A 16,960-nucleotide genomic window follows, 5' to 3' on the forward strand; every position below is an offset into this window, starting at 1 on the left:
TACTTGGCCACTTCCCCCGAGGTGGTTAGTTCGGTGCTCATCCGAGAGAACGAGAGCCGAATTCACCAACCTGTATACTACACCAGCAAAGTGCTTCATGGCGCTGAAGCTCGATACTCGAAAATAGAAAAGATGATATTCGCCCTGACCGTGTCCGCACAACGACTCCGTTCATACTTCCAAGCGCATGCCATTGTGGTCCTCACCAACCAGCCCCTGAGGACGATATTGCACCGACCCAACACGTCGGGATGACTGACGAAATGGACGATGAAGCTCAGCGAATTCGACATACAGTACCAACCGCGACCCGCCTTGAAGGCCCAAGTTTTGGCCGACTTTATCGCAAAATGCCCGACAACCGACCAAGGGTCGGAAGGCAAAAAACCCGGAGGAGCTGCGGTCTCCGAGCCTGATCCGGGGTCCACCTGGGTACTGCACATCGATGGAGCTTCAAACGCTCGGGGGAGCGGGGCCGGACTCCTACTCACCAACTCGGAAGGGATGGTCATTGAGTACGCCCTCCGATTCGACTTTAGGGCCTCCAACAATCAAGCCGAGTATGAAGCACTCCTCGCCGACTTGAGGATGGCGAAGGAGTTGGGGATCGACAGCCTCCGAGTCTTCTCTGATTCTCAGCTGATCGTGGGACAGGTCAAGGGTGAATTCGAGGCGCGAGACCCGACTATGGCGAGATATCTCCAGAAGGTGAAAGATCTTGTGGCGCACCTCGGATATTTCGAGATCTCCCACATCCCTAGGTCGGAGAACGCTCGGACCGACGCACTCTCCAGGCTGGCGACTTCAGCTTACGACGCTTTGGGCTGGACGTTCGTAGAGAATCTCGAGCAGCCGAGCATCGACAAAGCCGAGGAGGTGCTACAGTTGACGGCCGAACCAAGCTGGATGGATCTGATTATTCGGTACCTGACCGATGGGAGTAGACCTGAGGATCCCGTGGAGGCCAGACGACTCCGATGGTCAGCCTCCCAACACGTGATAATGGATGGCCGACTTTACAAAAGTCGTTCTCCCTTCCCTTGCTCAGATGCTTGGGACCGACCGATGCGGACTACGCGCTCAGAGAAGTACATGAAGGAATCTGCGAAAATCACTTGGGGGGCAAATCTTTAGCCTACAAAGTCCTACGGCAGGGTTACTACTGGCCCACTATGAGGAAGGATGCAGCTGAGTTGGTTCGAAAGTGTGAGCCGTGCCAAAGGTATGCCAACATACAACACCGACCCGCCAGCTGGCCAGCTCGCTCCAATCGTCGCCCCGTGGCCCTTCACCAAGTGGGGAATCAACATACTCGGATTCTTTCTTCCGGCATCCGGCCAAAGAAAGTTTATAGTCGTTGCCATCGACTACTTCACCAAGTGGGTGGAAGCCGAGCCTCTGGCACAGATTACTGAGCGGATGATGGAGGACTTCGTTCAGAAGTCCATCATCTTCAGGTTTGGATTGCCGCACACTATCATCACCGACAATGGGCGATAATTCGACAACCAGGACTTCAAAGACTTCTGTGCGAGATTTCATATCACGCACCGACTGACCTCGGTTGGGCACCCACAGTCCAACGGTGAAGTCGAGGTGACCAACCGGACCATACTGCATGGACTCAAAACCCGACTGAATGAAGCCAAAGGCCTCTGGGTCGAGGAGTTGAACTCCATCCTGTGGGCATACCGGACGATACCCTGGATCCCGACCGGAGAATCACCTTTCAGTTTGGCCTATGGAACGGAAGCCATGATCCCGCTGGAGATCGGGTTACCATCGACCAGAGTCGAGCAGTATCGCGAGCCAGACAACTCTGAGTGTCGGAGAGCCGACTCGGACCTCTTGCCCGAACTCCGACGCGAAGCACAACTCCGTATGGCTTCCTATCAACAAAAGGTGGCCCGATATTACAACGCCAAGGTCAAACCAAAGCTTTTCAGGCCTGCGGACCTAGTCCTAAGAAAGGCAGAAGTCTCGAAGCCTCTTGACCAAGGGAAGTTAGCTCCGAACTGGGAAGGACCCTACAAAGTAGTAGACACCTACGGGCCGAGGGCTTACCGACTGGAGACTCTGGAAGGGAACCCCATTCTCCGGACATGGAATGTCGACAACCTGAAGTTGTACTACCAGTGACTTTGTATCCACTCACTCGAAATACAAATTCAGTTTCAAAACTTCGGAGTCTGGAATCTCGACTCTTCGATAGTTGGTCGGTGCTCGCCAAGAAGTACGAGCCCCGACGTCCCGACTCGGACTTAACGTTCCACTGGGGACCGACGGCCCGATCGCCGATGATGCATCGGACGCTTTTACAAGGGCCGATATATCCATGACGATGGGAGTTACGCTCCTTCTACGGCCGAACTCTCGGGCAAAGTAATCGGCTGACTCGCCGACTTAGCCCCGGCCAAGAAAGGCAAAACACCATGCGACCCCTGTCGCGTTCACGACTCACCGATCGGGTTACGGTCGGTCGAAAGATATTCAGCTTACCACCGTTTATCACACAGCATGATGTAAGTACCCGACCTAGGTCTGGGTAATGGGAATCCGACTTGTCATCGCTTCTCCAACTAAATGAGTCGGACGCCATTCGACTAAGCACCTCGAGCGACATTTGGCTATCGGACCATATGAAATGATCCGGCCATCGAATCATGCCCGGGGGTCGGACGACTTTCGACTCGACGAACATGCCCGACTCACGATCGGGCGACAGACGTCCAACTTAAGCCATCGATTGTCGGATTATACGACAATCGGGAGGCTAATCCAAAGTCAGAATTTGCTCTCGCAGCGGCGCGCGTTACCGACTACCTTGAATCATTATCTGAGATTCTACCGAATGTCCCAACCGGTGCATTGGGTCTACGACCTACGCGTTCTAAAAGTGCTCCAACAAATTACACAAGACACATCCTACGACATACAACAAAGGGGAAGAATTCAAGTTCAAAAGACCAACTTCAATTTCATTAAAGGTTCAGGCCAAGTTTACAAAATCAGGCCGAAGCCCGAATACAAGTATGATATACAGAAGTAAGGAAAAATAAAAGACCAACTAGTCCTCAGAATCGGCCTCTTCTATCGGGCGGAGATTGGGAACGGTCAGCGAATCCTCTCAGCCTTCGGGGGTCGAAGCTGCTTGACCTTCGGTGGCCTGCTACGCGTCTGCTTCGGCTTTCGCTCTGGTGGTGCGGCCTCCCGGCGATGGGTCGGCCGTCTCCTCCGCAACTGGGGCCTCCGGCTCTGGCGGAATAATGCTGCCGAGGTCGAGCTCCAGGTACAAGCTCTGAACGGCTTTCCGAGTATCCTCGTACCCCACTCAGTACGAGAGGAAGCCGCTCTCCAGAAGTTTCTCCCGGTACTCTTCCGAGTCACGGAAGTCTTCTATAGCCCGACCCATGGCTTCCTTCGCCGACTCCGCTTCCACCCTCGTAATGTCTGCGTTGGCCTGAGTGGTGGACAGACTTTCTTCGACCTTAGCGAGGTTCCCGAGGCTTACTCAGAGCTGCTCGCGTTCGGCCCTGAGCTCCTTATCGAAGCTGTCCCTCTCGTGACGCAGCCGATGGACGGTTCGGGACTTCTTCTTGGCATCGTCACGGGCCGACTGCAGCTCGATCTCCGAAGTCGTCAAGGCGCCTGTGAGTCGGGAGACCTCCTCAGTAAGATGAGAGATCTCCCCCTCAAGTCGGGCCTCCTGGTTGACCGACTGCTACAGTTGGTCGACCAGTATAACCTTATCGGCTTCGACAGCCGCAGCCTTGTCCTTCCAGGCCGCGCGCAGATCGCCGAATCTTCGATACCCAGCCTCCAGCTCGGATATATTATAAATCAGCTGTACAAAATGAAGCCGACCGTCAGGAGACCGACCTTACAACAAACGGTTGTAAAAACGAAAAGAAGGAAGACTTATCCGGATCATAGTCGGGTAGAACGAAGACAGCATGTCAGACACACGCTGATTCTTCATGGCCTCAATGTCGGCCAGAAGGATGAGCGCTTGGCATAGCCTCCTGGCCAAGTCGTGGTTGGCCAGGGCCGACGCTCCGTCGGGCAGTGGAGAGTCGGTCGATGCCCCACCATCGGTCAACCTTCCTTCATCGCCAGATGCCATCGGAGCCTTCCCTCGCGCAGACATCCAGGCCCTGATGTCGGAGAAGGATGGCATGCTTGAGCCTGACCGAGTATCTCCCGAAGGTGCGGCAGCAGCAGACGCGGGTGGCTCGAGCTCGTGCGTCTCCTCCCGAACCTCCTCTGCCGGCTGAGCAATCGGCACATCCTCGACCGATTCCTCAGCCGTCCTTCCTTCGGGCGAGGCTGCCCCCTCGGTCGATGGTCCCTCGGATGGGACTTCGACGGGCACTGTTGGCACCGACAGTGCGATGATAGGCTCCGCCTCTGCCCCAGCCGGCTCGCTCGGTGGAGCCACTTGAGGCCTCTTGGGAGGCCGCGATGGTCCGGCCCCTTGCGCCGGCCTCTTCCGCACAGTGTACTGCCGGACGTCGACCGCTGTCAGTCTCCCCCTTAACGGCATATCTGCAGAGGACGACAGATGATCAGCACCCGAAAAGAAAGGAAAGGAGAAAGGAGGGGGAAAACAGAAAGCGAACCTAAGCGAGGGATCGGGCTGAGACCGACATCGTACAGGGCCTGCTCGGTGATGAGTTTTTTCTGCTTCGGCACTGAGATATCTTTCAGGCGGTGGAAGTCCTCCCGGTCCCCGGCTTCCACCCGACTGTTCTCGTTCGGTTGGGTTCGGGGGTCCCCCCAACGAGCAGGAAATCCCCAAGGAATAGAAGAAGAAACAAAAAAGAATTGATTCTTTCATCCATGAATGGACGACGGAAGATCGGTGATGAAAGAAAGTCCCTTTCGAGGATTAAAGTACCACCACCCTCGGGCTTTAGGGTGGGGTCGGAGGACAAAAAATGCTCGGAAGAGCGAAATCCGAGGGATAGTCGGCAAAAGCCGACACAGCAGGGTAAAACTGACTTTTAGCCCAACCGAGTTCGGTGCAAGTTGTGCCGGACATAGTCCGTAATAATCCAGAACGTTCCGGACGAACTCCGGGATCGGAAAGCGAAGACCGGCCCGGAGGTTCTCGACGTAGAAGGCCACCTGGCCCTCGGGTGGACTGTTGACCCGACCGTTGGCACCAGGAGCAAACAGTCAAAATTGCTCCGGGATGCAATATTGCTCTCGGAGCCAATCGACGTTCGGCCCCGAAAGTGAAGAGACCTCCACCTTCGGGGTCGACCGAGGATCGTCAGTCGGGTCCCCCGACCGACCTCCTCTTGGGGATGTTCTAGCCATGAATCAGAACAGAAGACAGAAAATAAGGAAAAGGAGGAAGAGAACCGTGAGAAAGCAAGAAAGAAGACGAGCGACGATGAAGGCTCCCAGAAGAAAAGGAAGACTCCTAAGAAGAAGAAAAGCGGAGACGATTACCTGGAACAGGGGACTACGTGGGCAGAGTTTTGACAGCAAAATGGGGAGAGTAGAAATCTGGATGCAGGCGACCTTGTATATATAGTGCCCCCCGACGGTCGAGATGGAGGCACAACCAATGAGGAACTCCCGGATCGTGCCATGTGGTGACATCTGGGCCATCCTTCGGCCTGACGGTTCGACGCACCCATCCTCAGATCGAGCCACGTCACCTCCATCCGCTCGAACAGACCTGGCCCGATGGCCACCTGCCACGTGACGAAAAGGCCGTGACGTTTCACATCCCTGAAGGGGCGACGAGAACGACGGTTTCTATTCCCAACGAGATGGGACGTCTGACACCGATGGGACAGGGCATCTGACACCGACAGGATATCTGACACCGACAGGACATCTGACACCGATGGGACATTGACAGGACGTCTGACGCCGGCGAATCGTCTGGCATTCATGAGGTGCCTGACACCAGATCAGCCCATGGTACGGTCATCAGAATCAAGACTTAATGTGATGGGAATCCACTCCTTTCACCCAACGCTGCCGCCCATACAAAGACAGTGACCGACGCACCATCCGACTCAAGAGTGGAGGGGGGCAATTGTTGGGACATACCGACCGGACCCCCTCACGCCGACTCACCATTGGGCCTACATGACCGGTGCCCGACTCTGCCGACCGACGCCAGCCATCGCCGACCGACCGAATATACGTCAGTCGGGCAGACCTTCTTCGCTCTCGATCGACCGAACTATGGAGCCTGATGCCCGACTCCCACAACGCGCCCGACGGACTGTCGGAGGGTTCCCGGGCTCTCGCCTGATACCCCTCAACCAGCCACCGACCTATAGTCGGTCGGCTCCTCCAAACGCCGTACGACTGCTGGAGGCTGCCAGTCCTGACACCGACATGCGGCACAGTCGCCTTGGGGCATTATCCCACCTAAGGCATGGGTCAACCCTAGTGATTTGACAGCCCCACGGTGATTTAACAACCTCACGGTGGCTCTGACAGTCCTCGATGATTTGACAATTCTTCCATTGTCTGCGTCATTAATGACGGTGCCATACCGCGCTCCACTATATATATCGGGGAAGGCAACAGTGCTGGGAGGTCTTTTCGAACCCCCTGAATCCCTCCTCCTCTCTCTCTCTCACCCTCTCTCGTTGAGTTCCTTAATTCTAGTCTACTGTTGCCTAGTCTCCTCTCTGACTTGACCGTCGGAGGGTCCCCGTCGGAGTCACCTCCGGTCAGTGCGGACTTCTTTTGCGGGTGCTCATTCCCGACGACCAGGCAACGAGGGGATTGGCCGCAACAAGATCCATCCCAGCCATCTTATTTTTCATCCAAATCTTAAGCATCCCTATCAATATGTAGAAGAAGAGCAAGCTCGTCATGTGGCTCACCCACCCCACGATCACTAGAATCTGGATCATGTGTGCCCCTAGGAGCTTCTTCCCTTCTGTGAAAATCCTATGCGGCCTCCTTAGGTCCCTTGGGTACCTTATTCATGTACTTGTCACATGCAATAGAGTGGTGAAAATGATCCCCAATGGCCCATACTTGCCATAGAGCTAGAACACCTCCGCGAGGTTAAACGGATCAGAAACAGGTTAAATGAGTTATATAGGTTAAACGGGTTAAACAGGTTAAACGGATCAAAAACAAGTTAAACATATTTTAAATAGATTAAACAGATCTTAAATGGGTTAAATAGGTTAAACAGATCAGATTAAATGGGCTAGAAATAAGTTAAACAGGTTAAATGGATTATCTGACTCAACCCGACCTGATATTAAACGGATTAAACGGGTCAGATATCTAAAATCTAAATCCGACCCAATTATTAAATAAGTTAAATGGATTGATCCGTTTATGATCTAAATCTATTTAGCCTAAATCCAAACATGTTTATGACGGATCGAATACGGGTCGGGTTGGTAGGTCAGGTCATATTTTGTCAGCCCTGGCCAGGATGAATAACTATAGGACAAGCTAAAGGAAGACTTAATGAATCAAGATCAATTAAGTATGGCAACCGATTTGGACAATGATATATGATCCAGCCATTATGATGAATGTGAGTAGTAGAGGACAATTATGTCACATCCCGAACCCAACACCCTAGATTGTGAAGGAAAGAGAAACTATTTCTCTTCGGATGACTCAGGTTGCATCTACAAATTTTTTTATTAATCTACATGAATAAGGATCAAATTTTTATCTGATTAGCAGCGGAATCAGAGATCAAATCTTAAATAATTTGAATTAAACCTTCGTAGAGGCTTGGATGTGCAGACCCTCTACTTCGCATGCACGCCAGACGCCACAGAAAAATAGGATAAACTCTGATCGAATCACTTTCGCAATCCAATAAAATGAGGGAGGAGAGGTACTGGTGTGACACCTCACACTAGCAAGGGGGATGCCCACAAGTGGCCCCACGTCAAGGAGAAAGGGGCGGCACCAAGGGGAGATGCCAAGGATGAGAAGAAGGGATCTCTCTCTCTTCTCACGCCTCTCTCTCTCTTTCTCTTCTCTCAATCAGATTTGTTTGCTATGCATCCATAGGTAGAAACTCTCTCTATTTATAGATGAATCTTATGACCCAATAAGTATAGGACTCCTAACTCAAACATATTTTAAATCAGTCCAATATGCACGAAAGAAGGATTCTTATATGAGATAGAATTGCCATTACTTATAACAACTACTTTGCACCCAATCCCTCACCTACGTGGGACGCCCCAAACCAGCACCATTTCATAGGTTGGTTGGCCCATATAAGAGAAGAATCTTAGTGTAAGAAGGATTTCTCATATCTCACCCAAAATGGGTCCGATTTGAATCCAATTCGAAGCTAGTTCGAAATAATTTCGAAAGACTGTCACTTCCAAACTCTTTAGGACTTTTATACCAAGTCTAACTTAAATTTTAGACCCAATTAAGTCTAATTAATTTAAATCTAATCTAAAATTAATTAGTATTTAAATTTAATCTTTCATATATTTCATGGATCAAAGATCAGAAACTGTTCATCCTCAGGATCGAACCTAAACCTCTTGTACAGTGAAGTGAATTCAGTGCAGGGGTAAAACGGTAATTTTAATTTTTTTTCAAAATTATAATTTTACAGTAAAAATTATTAATTAATTTAATTAATTAACATGTATTAATCCTACACAAGGATCTAAATATGATATATATAGCATGCATTTAAATTTGAAATTTCGAATTCTATAGTAAACCTTTTACTATTATGTGTTCAGAACACATTACCTTTGTGCGGGTAGTTGATCGTCATAGTCTGATCACTGTTGAAAAGGTTCGATCATTGTAATACAGCCACACAGTATGTCTGACCTCTGTAGATCATCTACAAAAGCTCTCGGTCTGATCGGCTCCTCACGAATGCTAGTTCGTCGCAGAACCCTTTCGACGGTCGATGCTGATCGAACTCCTTCGATCGATGTCTGTCGACTCCTCAAATACTTTGAATCATTAGTAAATATACTTGAGAGGTTGGTGAAACTCTCTCTAAAATTTGGTGGGCTCACGACACTCATAGCTCACCTTCTCACTTCCCGAACCCCAGGTAGAAACTCTAGGGTACTCACTGAAAACCCTGCGCCCACATTTGTTTCTTTTCTTTTCTTTTCTCTTGAAAGTTTTTGAACTTCCAACTCACGCATAAGGCTTCCTCACACCCACTATTCTCTCTCAGAAAAATTCTACACATGCCCCACCTTCTCTTCTCTTTTAAAACAGTGCAAGACGCGTCTTATCCGCGTGAGAGGATAAAGATAGGTGGTTGCTCACTTGAATTCAAATCGAATTTGAATTCAAATGCAAACCAACCCATCCTTATCCACTCTGAACGAGAGAAGAGAGGAGGCATGGGTTCTTTGTGCATGGAGAATTTACACGAGAAACTCTTTCTCGTGTAGATTATGTGGCGCACAAGATAAGGTGGGTGGCACATGGATTAGTTGCCCATTCAAATTCAAACATCCTTTGAATTTGAATGGCCAACAAACCAATCTTTATCCAGATAAATGGCACACAAGGGAGGGCGTGGGAAGGCTTCTGCGTGAGAGAAAATTTACGAGAAGTTGTTTCTCGTGAATTCAAATGGGCACAGATAAGTGAGGTGGCGCAGGGAGATGAGGTCAAAGTGGTTTCAACCTAATTGAGCCAACCTAATCAAAATAGGTTAGGCACAATTAGACTAAGTTAAATCTAACTTAATTAGACTTAATTAGGCTCAATAAAATCTTAATCAAATCAAAAATTGACTAAATTCAACCCCTGATCAGATCAGGGACCAAACCACCTTGGCGATTAGGTCAACACTTAACCTAATCGGGTCAAACCCAACTGAATCCAATTCAATTGGACTTGATCCAAAAATAATTACTCAATCAAATTGAGTTAATTAATGATCAAATCATTAATTAAATTTCTCATAAATACTGAGTCTAAATCCTATGGGCAATCGGGCATCAGAGTCCATCGATATGAAATCCTGATCAAAAAGTCTCAAACCAGTGGGACTCTTGACCCCGATACCCAAAATGTGTGAAATTCGTGATTAGAGAATCTTGATTCTCGATCACAGAGTTTCAGACACGTAGGACTCAAAGTCCACGAGCATTAGGACTCTTCACCAGCCATCAGCTCAGATAGGAACCTCTAATGTGTGTGACCCCGCAGGTTCGAACCTAAGCCGGTAGCATAGGAACCAATTCCTATACTAATCGAAGTGACCATCTAGCAATGGTACCCAATATCCGAATAGGTCGAATAGTCGCAATCACAATATTTAGAACCTACGTAAATATGGTTACTGTATAATTCATCTATTTTGACCCCTGTGTATAGGACGACTCAGGGTTAAACTGTCAACCCTGATTAGATCATCCGAATCGTGCTCAACTCAAATAGTCCTGTGACTCCTCACTAGGACTACCCTGGTCAAGATTTTGCTAAATTGAAATACGACTGTACATAGCTCCTGAACTGGAGTGGTCAATCCCATCTTGACACACGCACCGATAAGTCAAGTACTTGACTACACCCAGCAGCCTTCCGTCACTGAATTAGAAATTCATGTAGTCCAGTGCCTAAGTGCAGTGAGTTGCTTGCAAGTCACCATGGCGGTCTCAGATCGGAGGGATATTTATATCTATATCCCATCGAAGCAAATCTTGACAGCAGAAATAGCTCCGGAGTCGGTCACGTTCAGTACAGATATACCCTTACATCTCACCCGTATGCCATACCAGTGTCTCCACACTCCTTGATTAAGAGGACAACCAACCCATATGGCACACAACGACCTATACTTGATAAACATTGTTGTTCTTGGTAACAACGTATCATTTGGTCGCGAAGAGGTTTAAGGACTAAACGATAAATCCTCCTTTGTCGAGTCTAAATAGTCCTAAGGACTTCACCACAATACAGGAGTTCATTAGAAGATGAAATAATTTGTGATGAAAAATATCAAAATAATTTTTATGTATATATAATTTATATACTAATATAAGAATGAGCACAACCGTCAACAGGCTGACGATTGACTTTAGGACATTATTTCCAACAATCTCCCACTTAGCCTAAAACCAATCGGTGCCGTATCCAATACCCATCTTCAACTTGAAGTCGTCGAACTCCTTCACCGCAATGACTTTAGTGAATGGATCAGCCAGATTTTCTTTTCCATCGATCTTCTGAAGGTCGATGTCACCTCGATCCACGATTTCTCGGATGAGATGGTAGCGGTGCAGAATATGCTTCATCCGCTGGTGTGCCTTCGGTTCCTTCGTCTGAGCAATGGCTTCAGAGCTGTCATAGTAAAGCAGAACTGGACCAACAAGGGAGGGTGCTACTCCGAGCTCGATGATGAATTTCTTCAGCCACACCGCTTCTTTGGCAGCATCTGATGCAGCGACATACTCTGCCTCACAAACTGAATCAGCCACTGTGTACTGCTTGGAACTCTTCCAGCAGACAGCCCTACCATTAAGAGTAAAAGCAAATCCCGACACACTCTTGCTGTCATCATGATCAGACTGAAAACTAGAGTCTGTAAACCCTATAAGTCTCAAGTTCGATTCACCATAAACAAGCCACTGGTCTTTAGTATTTCTTAAATACTTCAGGATGGTTTTAACAACCTTCCAGTGATTCTCTCCTAGATCAGATTGGTATCTACTCAGTACCCCTAGTGAGTATGCCACATCTGGTCATGTACATGTCATGGCGTACATGATAGATCCCACTGCCAAAGCATATGGAATTCTACCCATACGCTGTCTTTCTTGAGGTATTGTCAGACAATCCCTCTTCGAGAGAGAAATTCTATGGCCTATCGGTAGGTAGCCTTTCTTGAAATTCTCCATGCTGAACCTCTTCAGCATAGTATCAATGTATGTGGACTGGGATAAGCCAAGCAACTTTTTAGATCTATCCCTATAGATCCTCATCCCTAGGATGTAGGAAGCTTCTCCCAAATCCTTCATGGAGAACTGTGACGACAGCCAAATCTTTATTCCCTGTAATGCAGGGACATCATTTTCGATTAAGAGAATGTCATCCACATACAATACAAGAAATACCACTACTGGACCATTAGCCCACTTATAAATGCAGGGCTCTTCTCCGTTCTTAACGAAGCCATACGTTTTGATCGTCCTATCAAAATGTATGTTCCAACTCCGGGATGCTTGCTTAAGTCCATAAATGGACCTCTATAGCCTGTACACCTTAGACTCATCTGTGGATGTGAACCCTTCAGGTTGTATCATATACACCTCTTCGTCCAGCTCTTCGTTTAGAAAAACTGTTTTCACATCCATCTGCCAGATTTCATAGTCCAGATGGGCAGCTATTGCAAGCATAATCTAAATGGATTTGAGCATTGCCACAGGAGAAAATGTCTCATCATAGTCTATACCATAACGTTGACGATATCCCTTGACAACCAGATGGGTTTTATAGGTCTCCACCTTTCCGTCTGCGCCTCTCTTCCTCTTGAAGACCCACTTATACCCTATAGATTTTACTCCTTTGGATGGGTCAACCAATGTCCACACATCGTTGACCTTTATGGACTCCATTTCGGATTTCATAGCCTCTAGCCATTTCTCAGAGTCGGGTCTCTGCATTGCATCCATGTAGGTGATCGGATCCTCATCGTTTTCATCAAGTTCGACAGGATCGCCATCCTAGACCAAGAAACCATAATATCTGTCTGGTTGACGTGATACTCTACCAGACTGCCTTAAGGGTGTAGGAACAATGGGCTCCAGATTTGATCTAACCAAATCCGGTTCAGGTTCAACTACTTGTGTCGGTTTTTTCACCTGTCGAACTTCCTCAAGTTTGACCTTAGAGGCAACAATCCCTTCACCAAGGAACTTCTTTTTCAAAAAGATTATCTTAAGGCTGACAAATACCTTTTGCTCATCAGCTAGGCAGAAATAATATCCTTTGGTCTCTTTTGGGTACCCTATGAAATAACACTTGTCAGACCTAGGTCCAAGCTTGTCCGTAATTAAACGTTTAACATAAGCTGGACACCCCCAAACCCTAAGGTGCGAGAGTACTGGCTTACGTCCTATCCATATCTCATATGGCATTTTGGTTACAGACTTACTCGAAACCCTATTTAGAAGGTAACAAGCCGATTCAAGCGTATATCCCCAGAGAGAGATTGGCAGACCAGCAAATCCCATCATGAATCGAACCATATCCAACAAGGTCCGATTCCTCCTTTCAGACACACCATTATGCTGTGGTGTTCCAGGAGGAGTCCACTGAGAGAGAATCCTATTCTCTCCAAGATATGTCAGAAACTTATTGAAAAGATATTCACCTCCTCGATCAGATCGAAAAGTTTTAATACACTTTTCAGTTTATTTTTTTACCTCATTTCGAAATAGTTTGAATATTTCAAACGACTCCGACTTATGCTTCATTAAGTAGACATATCCATACCTTGATAGGTCGTCTGTGAAGGTTATGAAGTAGAAATATCCACCTCTTGCACTTGAGCTCTTGGGTCCACATACATCAGAATGTATCAGACCCAAGAGTTCACTGGCTCGCTCACCTTTTTCAGTAAAAGGTGATTTGATCATCTTTCCAAGAAGACAGGACTCACAGGTTGGAAGTGATTCACAATCATCAACTTCAAGAATTCCTTCTTGAGCCAACCTGTTTATCTTGTTCTTATTGATATGACCTAACCTACAGTGCCAAAGGTAGACTTCTGATATATCATCCATTCTAGGGTGTTTACCAGAGGTTTGAACCACATTAACAGGCTGTGATAGTAAGTAAATTCTATTATTTAGTTGTCCAACAAATATTGTAACACCATTCAAAATAATATTGCAAACCTTTCTTTTTATTAAAAATTCATAACTGTACATGACCAAAAGATCTACAGAAATAATATTTAATAAAAAACTTGGACAATAGTGACATTCACTCAGAATTATATTATGAGAATTGATTACAAGGTTCATGATTCCTAAAGCTAGAACTGAAACTTTGCTTCCATCTCCAACGTTTAGGAACCTCTCACCTTCACCAAATCTCCTACTGACCTACAGACCCTGCATCGAATTATAGATATGATAAGGGCTTCCGGTATCCAATACCCATGCAGTAGTATCACAAATGAAAAAGTTGCAAAGTGTTATCATATAATTACTTTGCTTCTTCTTCGGCCTGTTAGGATCCAAGGAGGCAATGTATAGAGGACAGTTCCTCTTCCAGTGCCCCTACTTCTTACAAAAAAAGCACTCCGCCTGGCTCTGGTCAAGCTTGTGCTTCTTGGTCGACCCTGTGCAGACGTCCCAGCATGCGGCTGCACCTTCTTATTCTTCTTCTTTTTGTTCTTCTTTCCTTTCTTAAAGGGTCGACGACCAGAAGAAGATCCTCCCACAATATTCACCGACTCTTTATGGAGCTGGTGGTCCTTCTCAAAGTTCTGCAGCAACCCCATCAAGCCGTGGTAGTTCACTGCAGGCTTTATCATCCAAAAATGAGTAAGGAAGGGGAGGAAGGAGTTGGAAAAAGAATTAAGGATCGCATCCTTACCGAGCTGCTCGTGCAAGGAAAAGCCCAGTTTACTTAGGCGCTTAATCATTTTGATCATGTACAGTACATGATCAGTGACTGAAGCCCCATCCCTCATCTGAGCATTGAAAATGGCATAATTAGTTTTGTGTCTTTCAACATCGTCAGGCGTGCCAAAGGAGTCATTCAACATTTGAAGCATCTCCTGCGGCTGGACGTTCTCGAACCTGCGGCTGAACTCATCATTCATTGCCGCCAGCATTATGTACCGAACGGTGGTGTGGTCGTTGAGCCACTTCTGGTAAGTGTCTCGGACCGTCCCTCTAGCGTTCGGGACTGGCTCCTCATGTGTCGGATCCGTTACTACATAAAGGATCCGCTCATGCTCAAAGATGATTTTTAATTTTTGATACCAGCTATCGAAATTAGGTCCCATGAGCTTGTCATTATCTAATAATGACCGGAGTGACAGGGTAGTGGCCATAGTTGCATTAAAGAAAAACTAGACCTTTATTAGTATATAAATTATTAATACTAAAGATTTGGACTTTAGTCTAAAGTTTGTCCCAGTATTTTTACGAACTGGTAGCCTCAACCTCCAATTCGAGGAATTACTTTAATTCCTTAGTGGGTACTAGAATCTACATAGACCACACACGAGCCCAACTTTGGTTGGTCAACCCATGTGCATCTATGGGTAGGTTCATAAGCAGTTATTTCTCTAAACAACTTCTAGTAATTGATTTTGCCCCAGAACCTAATCAGTAGGCTTTGGCCTCCACTGAAAAGATCTGGTTACGTCCAACCATTAACATGACTTGATTTGGTGAATCAGACCAATAAATGATCAGGCCCGATTTTGGCCGGCCAACCTGACCACCATCAAAAAGATTCAACCAAATGATCATATTATGAATGATAATTTCATTAGTCAATAAGCACCAGGCCTTTGGACCTCCAGTGATTATTAAACTAATGGACTCATTATCACTCACTTAATGGGAGGCTATGACTTAGTTATCAGTATAACTTAATCATTTTTAGGAACCTAATAATTTTTAAGGATTTTATTAAAGGATAGAAGAGAAGAAATTAACCAACCAATTTCAATCCTCCCACTGACTTCATCAAGTCAAATTAAAAAAAGATTTAATTAAAGCCGGCATTAGGAGCACCTAAATCAGTCATACTGATTTACCTAATGACATGGGTGAGTCCTAATCACCAAGTGATCTAATCAAAATCTAACTCACCAGGTTGGCCAGGTAAGTGAGATCAGTGGTGAGGATATGCCATTAACTCGTCAGAGATCGAATCAATGCGAGTAGCTCCCACTTAAAAATCACTGATCAGACTACCGAACTTACCTTAGACACCAACCAGTTCATTAGTTTTAATTTGATCAACTTAGTAAATAGGGTTCCACCGCATAGCCATGAATTAAGTCCATCTTGGTCTAGTTAAAGACATGGACCCATTCAACTACAACTATTGAAGTTGAGTCTAAAGTGTCTTTGAGCTAATCTAATTTAACTTTTGATTAGATTTGACCAATTACTCTAATTTAGTCCATTTCTTTAAGCTAACCTTAGGTCTAACCCAATTATGGATCTAATCCATCTAACCCATTGACCCACATGTTTATGCAATTGTCTTAGATCTTAATTCACAATTCTAGACCAACTAGACAACACTTAATTCTTTTAATTAAGTATTCAGGCTGATGGGTCAGGATTTGGCATTTCAAAAATAATTTTTAAATTTGAAAGGTTTTATTTTATGTTCATCAAATGTATTGATTCATTTTACAAACGGATCAGCACATTTCATAAACAGCAATCTTATTGCTAATTACATAACAGAAAATAACTCAATCAAAATAAATTATGAATATTCTTTTAGATCTAATCTAACACATTCATGATAAATTTTATAATTGAATCTTTACAATAAAGTCCTTTCGCTGCTTCGTCTGCATGGGATATAATCGTATCGGCACCTCTATCGCCATAGGAGAACTCCATCGAATGGGAGGAGAGAGCCTTTAAACCCTTCTTTTCTCCTATGACTGGACGACCATGGCAACTAATCCAATTAGACTACTTGCTACTTGGATCAAGTATATCTAAATATACCAATTTCAAAATTTAAATTTTAAATTTTAAATTTTGAATTTCAAATTTCAAATAAATTTCAAATTTTGAATTTCAAATTTTGAATTTTAAATTTTAAATTTTAAATTTAAAATTTCAAATAAATTTCAAATTTTAAATTTTAAATTTTGAATTTCAAATTTTTGAATTTTGAATTTTGATTTTCAAATTTTAAAATTCAAATTTTAAATTTTGAATTTTAAATTTCTGAATTTTGAATTTTGAACAAATTTTAAAATTTAAATTTTAAAATTTGAATTTCA

This window comes from Elaeis guineensis, chromosome 9 (assembly GCF_000442705.2).
Source record: "Elaeis guineensis isolate ETL-2024a chromosome 9, EG11, whole genome shotgun sequence".
Lineage (NCBI taxonomy): Eukaryota > Viridiplantae > Streptophyta > Magnoliopsida > Arecales > Arecaceae > Elaeis > Elaeis guineensis.